This window comes from Hyperolius riggenbachi, chromosome 10 (genome assembly GCF_040937935.1).
Source record: "Hyperolius riggenbachi isolate aHypRig1 chromosome 10, aHypRig1.pri, whole genome shotgun sequence".
NCBI lineage: Eukaryota > Metazoa > Chordata > Amphibia > Anura > Hyperoliidae > Hyperolius > Hyperolius riggenbachi.
Genome location: NC_090655.1, coordinates 58,003,955 through 58,012,793, shown reverse-complemented (window position 1 = coordinate 58,012,793; position 8,839 = coordinate 58,003,955). Strand labels below are relative to the sequence as shown.

At 44.7% G+C, this 8,839-nt stretch overlaps 1 protein-coding gene across 1 annotated transcript in view; it reads right to left on the bottom strand.

The window, feature by feature from the left end:
- Positions 1 to 5,473: 5,473 nt before the first annotated feature.
- LOC137535952 (glycerol-3-phosphate acyltransferase 1, mitochondrial-like) overlaps positions 5,474 to 8,839 on the bottom strand; it is a 128,843-nt gene continuing 125,477 nt past the window's right edge. Inside the window, exon 6 of the transcript XR_011024485.1 lies at positions 5,474 to 5,551. The gene's annotated coding sequence lies outside the window, so the exon portion shown is untranslated. The remainder of the gene's footprint in view (positions 5,552 to 8,839) is intronic.

Sequence of the window (8,839 nt, the reverse complement as noted above, 5' to 3'; positions counted from 1 at the left end):
GCCGATTTGCATAATTTTTTTTTTGCTGCACGCAGCTAGCACTTTGCTAGCTGCATGCAGTGCCCGATCGCCGCCGCTACCCGCCAATCCGCCGCGCCGCAGCCGCCCCCCCTCCCCCCCAGACCCCGTGCGCTGCCTGGCCAATCAGTGGCAGGCAGCTCTATGGGGTGGATAGGAATCCCCTTTGACGTCGATGACTTCGGTGACGTCATCCCGCCATGGCGACGGGGGAAGCCCTCCAGGAGATCCCGTTCTTTGAACGGGATCTCCTGATCGCCAGAGGCGATCGGAGGGGCTGGGGGGATGCCGCTGAGCAGCGGCTATCATGTAGCGAGACTTTGTCTCACTACATGAAAGGAAAAAAAAATAAAAAAAAAAAAGATTTGCTGCCCCCTGGCGATTTTTTTAGCAAACCGCCAGGAGGGTTAAGGACCAGAGACCGCTGGTACCAGAAATGGCAAAACACCAAGAAATCGCCGCAAATACCCGCTGCAACTGCCGTCCACACCGAATGCCACGAACCTCAGGCCACCCACTCTGCTGTCTCTATGATAGCAGAGTGTTATGAGCCGGTCAGGAGCCGCTTTCGTTGGCTCCTGACCCTGTCTATCAATGTAAGCCAATGGGAGTTGCTTACGCTGATAGACAGGGCCAGAAGCCAGTGAGATCTGCCCCTGTCCAGCTCACAGAGCTCTGCCTTCATAGAGATGGCAGGGTGAGTGAGCTGCGGCGGGGAGACAGCAGGAATGCGTGGCGGCGGTGAGTTAAAATCTACACTCTGGCAGCCAGATCAGCTTCAAAACAGTGCGTAGATTTTAACTAGTGATGTCCTAAAGTAGTTAAAATAAGCAGCAAAAACCAAAGTTGTGGTCAGTCCAGTTATCGCATTATTTCTATCAAAACCACATTTTCAAAAACAGAAGATAACGCCAACAGATTAAAGATTCCATATAAATTAAAATGGAAGAGTCTGACTTCCCTAGTTACAATTCCCTCTCATTCTGGAATTCCATTAATTATGTTTAACACATAAGATCCAACAAAGCCATGATTAGTATCTAATCTGTAGAATTCCGTTGTAACTATGCGACTGGTTAATTACTTGCAAAATCAAGTTTATAACAGGGAAGATTGCCATCATTTGTATAGAGAAGTCACTCCCATTTCATGTCTTGTGACCATGTTAAAAAAAATGAAAAAAAAAAAAAAAACCTTAAAGAAAACCTGTACTGAAAAAAGCTCCCCTGGGGGGCTACTCCCCTCAGTAGGGGGAAGCCTCTGGACCCTATCGAGGCTTCCCTCGTCCTCCTGTGTCCCACGGCGGTCCCGCTGCAGCCCCCGGTACGCACAGGCGACAAATCCGACAGCCTGTGCAATATTTACCTTTTCGGGCTCCAGCGGGGGTGCTGTTGCGGCTCTTCTGATGGAGATAGGCGAAAATAGCCGATCTCCGTCAGGTCCGCTCTACTGCGCAGACGCAGGATACTTGCGCCTGCGCAGTAGAGCGGCCCAACGGAGATCGGCTATTTTCGCCTATCTCCATAGGAAGAGCGGATACTGCGCCTGCGCTGGAGCCACGGAGGTAAATATTTACATCGCTGCCGCTCCAGGAGGATTTTCTCTGCCGCCGTGGGACCGAGGAGGACGGGGGAAGCCTCAATAGGATCTGGAGGCTTCCCCCACCCGAGGTGAGTACCCTCCAGGGGAGTTTTTTTCATTACAGATTTTCTTTAAAGGGAACCTGAAGTGAGAGGAATATGGAGGCTGCCATATTTATTTCCTTAGGTGTTGCCCGGCAGTCCTGCTGATCCCTTTGGCTGCAGTAATGTCTGAATCACACACCTGAAACATGCATGTGGCTGATCGTGTCAAACTTTTGTTAGAAACATCTGATCTGCTGCATGCTTGTTCATGGTCTATGGGTTAAAGTATTAGAGATAGAAGATCAGCAGAAAGCCATGAAACTGGTATTGTCTAAAAGAAAATAAATATGGCAGCCCCCATATACCATCTAGCTTCAGATTAAGTGAGATATATTGGCTGTGAGACCAATGCTACCCCCTAATACATCTGTAATTTGCACTGTTATGTTAGACACAACATAGATTTTCATAGCAGCTGTACCTTCACCCGGGTTGTGGGGGGTGAAAGGACAGTAGGACTGCAGTCACAGAAATGACCCTGCATGTAAAGCTACCATTTCAACCCTGTCATAGTAAAAGTACAAATTGTTTTATGCTATGGTTCTGCAGATCTCTCTGGTGATAGTCTCAGACAACAAAATACAGGGTGCATAGCTGCTGAATGAGCAGGTCAGAAAAGTGTTCCCCCTACACTAGTTTTACCTGGACATCATGTCATTTTGTTTCTATAAACCCCTTGAGCAGAGAGAGGAGCCTAAGCAGGGTTGTAGTTTCATAATGCATCACTTCTGCTCAGTAGTAAATATGCAACATATTTCCTAATATCCCTGTACGCTAGACACAAGTCCAGAGTGGCTGATGTGAAGTGTACCTGTTATTTTACACAACCATTCTAATCCAACTTGCAAACAAAAGCTGTTTCAGGCTAAATTGACCTTCATCAGTGCAAAGCATGGATTAATATGGCTCTACAGATACAACTTGGAACCCAGTCTTTAAAGTGCCCCCAAGGTGAGTTATATGGAGGCTGCCATATTTATTTCCTTTTAAAGGGACCCTGAACAATTTTAAAAATGACAATTTCCACTTACCTGGGGCTTCCTCCAGCCCACCATAGGCCGCAGGGTCCCCCGGCATCCTCCTGGCTCCTCTCGCGGTCTTGCTGGCAGCTCAGTTATTCAGCAACTTCCTCCTGAAAGTCACCAGTCTTCTTCCTGGCCGGCACAGGTCATCAAGTCGCCCGGCGTGAGAGTCCTGTGCATGTGTGGTTCAGAATTAGAGAGCTGCGCATGCGCAGGAATCTCACGCCGGCTAACTTGGTGACGCGTGCTCGGCCAGGAAGAAGACTGGCGACTTTCAGGAGGAAGTCACTGATTTATGGAGCCGCCAGTGGGACTGGGAGAGGAGCCAGGAAGACGTTGGGGGACCTCGGGGGCCTATGGTGGGCTGGAGGAAGCCCCATGTAAGTGGAAATCATTATTTTTAAACCTGTTCAGGTTCCCTTTAAGCAATGCCAGTTGCCTGGCACCCCTGCTGATCCTCTGCCTCTAATACTTTTTAGCAAATCTGGTGTTTGACAATATTGTAAAATCTGACAAGATTAGCTCCATGCTTGTTTCTGGTGTTATTCAGACACTATTGAAGCCAAATAGACCAGCAGGGCCGACGGCAACTGGTATTGTTTGACCTGGATGCTTTGTCAAATAATCTAGAGGTACGGTCCTTTGTATTGTGAAGGATCAAAAACACAGTCCTTTTTCAGGGTAATCCACTTTACCCACCAACACTTATTTGTAGCTTTAGAAGAGGACTATATAGACTGATGCAATCTCAAAAAACGGCAAAAATATTCTGAAAAATATTTATTAACACATGTAGAAAAACATCAAAAGAACATGGTTCTTCAGTATCACAGTGATTGGCCTTAGGAATGCATAAAGATTAATTCGACAAGTGGTTGCAGCTTGGCAGGTATTGAACTTTAAGGCAACGACACATGTTCGTTTCGGGCTTTTATAGAAAATTGTATGCGCCCTTCATCAGGCCGTAATACCAGATTCTAAAAAATAAAAATATATAGCAACACGTTAAAAACACAAAATACAATTCATCAAGTGCAACAAAGAAACTGTCGCACAAGAGAGACCACCACCAAGAGGGATTTGTGATACCTATCCCAAGTTTAGTTCCAGAGCCTACATACATAGATAAGACCAAAAATTCGTGAAGAAAATTGAAAAGAGATGTGTGGAGATGAAGACAAGGTAACGTAAAAAGAAAGGAGTCAGAGCCTCAGGATAAGGACCTAGGGTGAAGAAAGAGGCCGCAATAAACCCACTTCCTGGGGGCTAGTAAATATCAGTCCCCCTGTGGGAAAAGCAAGAGCCCAAAAGCGAAATGAACCATAGTGGACCGACTTCCTGGGGGCTAGTAAATATCAGTCCCCCTATTCCTAAGTTGGTCACCAAGGAGATATAGAATGTATAATGTATAGTACATCACCAAGAGCATGTGAAATGCATAGTATATAGTACATATATTGTATATATTCTAACCAAACCAAAAGTTTTGATATGAACATGGAGAAGATCAACAAACCTGTGCAGCTCAACCAGAGGGGAGGACCAATCAAGCAACGAAGGCCAAGTACTGGGGGGTGTCTGAACTTACCAGACACACAAAGTCTAAAAAAGATTATAAAAAATATATGAACTCAGCAAAAACTCGTCCCAATATGGTGAGATGCCCAAGTATATAACACACAGTCAGGCCCCCTATATATGTCAGAAAGAGGAAAAAGGAAAAAGAGCCCTGTAATATGTATAGTCTGACCTGAGCCAACTCTATGTGATACTCAATAGATGGGCACACAGAGAGGCCCAGACAGAGGCATGGCCCAAAATCAAACAACCATAAATGTACAAATGCCAACAATGCCTCCCTGTAAATGCTCACTTCTATACAGTATATCCCTACATATCCCACCCAAAACAACACAAATATATTGTTCATTAAGTGGGAAATCTGACTAGTAAGCACCGACATAGCTATATACACAGAGCTACACCAGAAAGCCTATGAATAATATATACAGGGCTACACAGAGTTACACCAGAAAGCCTATGAATAATATATACAGAGCTACATATATCCACTACATACAACACAGGCCAGACCATCAGCATTGGAAATCTATGACAGGAGGAGCAACTAGTCAATAAACTGAATAAAAGATGGAAGCTGTAAGAATAAGTTTACCTTCCCAACGGCTGGAGACAAGCGCTGCAAGGTGGGAACCCAACTAAAGACGGCATGTCCTGCCTCTTAAATATCCCACCAAGCCACGCTGTCTATTGGGGGTCAGCCAATCCGGAGCTCGTGAGAGCGGAACCACCGTGGAGCGCATCTCAGACCCGGATGTGAAATCCACACACACGGAGCAGCCAATAGAAAGCAGTAGAGAGGGAGTGCCGCCCCCTCCTACCGGAAGCGGCTGTCAGGCCAATGGGAGGAAGGCTAATGCGGCTAGTGACCACGCTGGAGCGCAAGAGGAAGTAAGTATGACAAAATCCAAAGGCACCAATGGAGAATCATCTCATACCCACGCTGGAGCGCAGGAGGAAGTAAGTATATATTAAGGGTGCTAATAGGAATATATTACAATAAACCATTCCTAACCAAACAGATGCGTAGAGGAAGGTATATATATATATAAAAAAATAGAGAAAAGCTCCCAAATACCCTCCAGTGCTAACAGGATATATCAACATGATAAATATATTTATTAATATAATATAAACTAAGGTGACTCTATTACCCACATCGGAAGTGAAGGGCCAAAAAACTTCAAGCCATCAGGTGAGCTCACGGTGGCAATGTTGATCAATAATCCATAGTCCAAGTCGGTACTGAAAGAGAAAGGAGACACAGAACATATTAACAACAAAACTTTCAATTCGAAAGTTTGTTTCAGAAAAATAGATTGTGTCCTATAGTGGTCTGTATTCCACATTGAGTCCAGCTGGCGTTAGTGTCTGTAAAAATCTAATCCAGCGGGCCTCTTTATGTAGTAACATTAATTCTCTATTCCCACCCCTTCTAGGGGGGGGTACTATATCTAAAATACAAAATCTCAGCTGGTTCGCCGAATGGCCCATAGAAACGAAGTGCTGGGCCACCGGGGAATCAATCTGGGATAAATCTAGATTGCGTCTCAGAGCCACATTAATTTTAGACCTGTGCTCAATGATGCGCTCCTTAACTGATCGAGTGGTTTCCCCTACATACATCTTGCCGCATGGGCACTTGATGCCATATACCACATATTTAGTATCACATGTGGCATAATGGGAAAATTTGACTGGAAACCCTTTCATGGGGTGATTAATGCTTTTCCCCTTTAGGACCAATTGGCAACACGAGCAATGTAAGCACGGAAACGTGCCCTTGCGCGTGGGTGCCAAAGTTCTCTGCGTCCCGTCTTTACAGGATCCCACATCCGCCCTGATTAAGTGATCTCTTATGGACTGTGCCCTCTTGTAAGCCACCATGGGCATCTGCTTAAATGCCGGTATTTCGGTGCTAACAGACCGCAGGATAGGCCAGTGCCGCTTGACTACATCCGCAACCCTCGAGGACAATGTACTAAATGACATAGCTAAAATCATACGTTCCTGTTTGTCATTGCCCATGTTTTTCCGAGATTTTTTTAACAATTCAACTCGTTCGCATTTCATAACATCTCTTTTGATGCGTTCAACCAATTTTTTAGGGTAATGTCTATCTGTAAATTTAGATGTCATCCCAGACATGCGTCTTTTTGTTTGTTCTTCATCACTAACAATTCGACGTACCCGCATAAGCTGTGACTTGGGCAATGACTCTCTTAAGGATTTAGGATGGAAGCTATAAAAATCTAGGAGGGTATTGCGATCTGTATATATATACTTACTTCCTCCTGCGCTCCAGCGTGGGTATGAGATGATTCTCCATTGGTGCCTTTGGATTTTGTCATACTTACTTCCTCTTGCGCTCCAGCGTGGTCACTAGCCGCATTAGCCTTCCTCCCATTGGCCTGACAGCCGCTTCCGGTAGGAGGGGGCGGCACTCCCTCTCTACTGCTTTCTATTGGCTGCTCCGTGTGTGTGGATTTCACATCCGGGTCTGAGATGCGCTCCACGGTGGTTCCGCTCTCACGAGCTCCGGATTGGCTGACCCCCAATAGACAGCGTGGCTTGGTGGGATATTTAAGAGGCAGGACATGCCGTCTTTAGTTGGGTTCCCACCTTGCAGCGCTTGTCTCCAGCCGTTGGGAAGGTAAACTTATTCTTACAGCTTCCATCTTTTATTCAGTTTATTGACTAGTTGCTCCTCCTGTCATAGATTTCCAATGCTGATGGTCTGGCCTGTGTTGTATGTAGTGGATATATGTAGCTCTGTATATATTATTCATAGGCTTTCTGGTGTAACTCTGTGTAGCCCTGTATATATTATTCATAGGCTTTCTGGTGTAGCTCTGTGTATATAGCTATGTCGGTGCTTACTAGTCAGATTTCCCACTTAATGAACAATATATTTGTGTTGTTTTGGGTGGGATATGTAGGGATATACTGTATAGAAGTGAGCATTTACAGGGAGGCATTGTTGGCATTTGTACATTTATGGTTGTTTGATTTTGGGCCATGCCTCTGTCTGGGCCTCTCTGTGTGCCCATCTATTGAGTATCACATAGAGTTGGCTCAGGTCAGACTATACATATTACAGGGCTCTTTTTCCTTTTTCCTCTTTCTGACATATATAGGGGGCCTGACTGTGTGTTATATACTTGGGCATCTCACCATATTGGGACGAGTTTTTGCTGAGTTCATATATTTTTTATAATCTTTTTTAGACTTTGTGTGTCTGGTAAGTTCAGACACCCCCCAGTACTTGGCCTTCGTTGCTTGATTGGTCCTCCCCTCTGGTTGAGCTGCACAGGTTTGTTGATCTTCTCCATGTTCATATCAAAACTTTTGGTTTGGTTAGAATATATACAATATATGTACTATATACTATGCATTTCACATGCTCTTGGTGATGTACTATACATTATACATTCTATATCTCCTTGGTGACCAACTTAGGAATAGGGGGACTGATATTTACTAGCCCCCAGGAAGTCGGTCCACTATGGTTCATTTCGCTTTTGGGCTCTTGCTTTTCCCACAGGGGGACTGATATTTACTAGCCCCCAGGAAGTGGGTTTATTGCGGCCTCTTTCTTCACCCTAGGTCCTTATCCTGAGGCTCTGACTCCTTTCTTTTTACGTTACCTTGTCTTCATCTCCACACATCTCTTTTCAATTTTCTTCACGAATTTTTGGTCTTATCTATGTATGTAGGCTCTGGAACTAAACTTGGGATAGGTATCACAAATCCCTCTTGGTGGTGGTCTCTCTTGTGCGACAGTTTCTTTGTTGCACTTGATGAATTGTATTTTGTGTTTTTAACGTGTTGCTATATATTTTTATTTTTTAGAATCTGGTATTACGGCCTGATGAAGGGCGCATACAATTTTCTATAAAAGCCCGAAACGAACATGTGTCGTTGCCTTAAAGTTCAATACCTGCCAAGCTGCAACCACTTGTCGAATTAATCTTTATGCATTCCTAAGGCCAATCACTGTGATACTGAAGAACCATGTTCTTTTGATGTTTTTCTACATGTGTTAATAAATATTTTTCAGAATATTTTTGCCGTTTTTTGAGATTGCATCAGTCTATATAGTCCTCTTCTTGACCTGGATGCTGCCAGATTTATTTCCTGTTATTCTCACCTCGATTTCACTTTAAGCACTGCATAGTCTTCAAACAGCCTTAGAAGTTGGCCTTCATCACTGCGAGTACTGCCAGCTGATTGGTTGAGGCTGCTGGTTACTTGAGTTCCAGATAACTAGGATAGCTGTATATGCTTGGTAAAGAGGTTTTTAGTCCCTTACAAAATCCCCAATAAATGAAGTAATTTGGCTGCTGGCAATAGCCGGTTTCTGAATTACGTGTTCAGAAATTGCGACAACTCCGAATGACATTAACACCAGAAGTTTCAGCGGGCCTAGGGTGAGGCGTCTTTCCATATCACCCTGCTCAGAAATTTGGCCCTGGCCATTTTCAATGTACTCTAAAATCCTAGTACTTGTGGTACGCCATGACTTTACTCTGC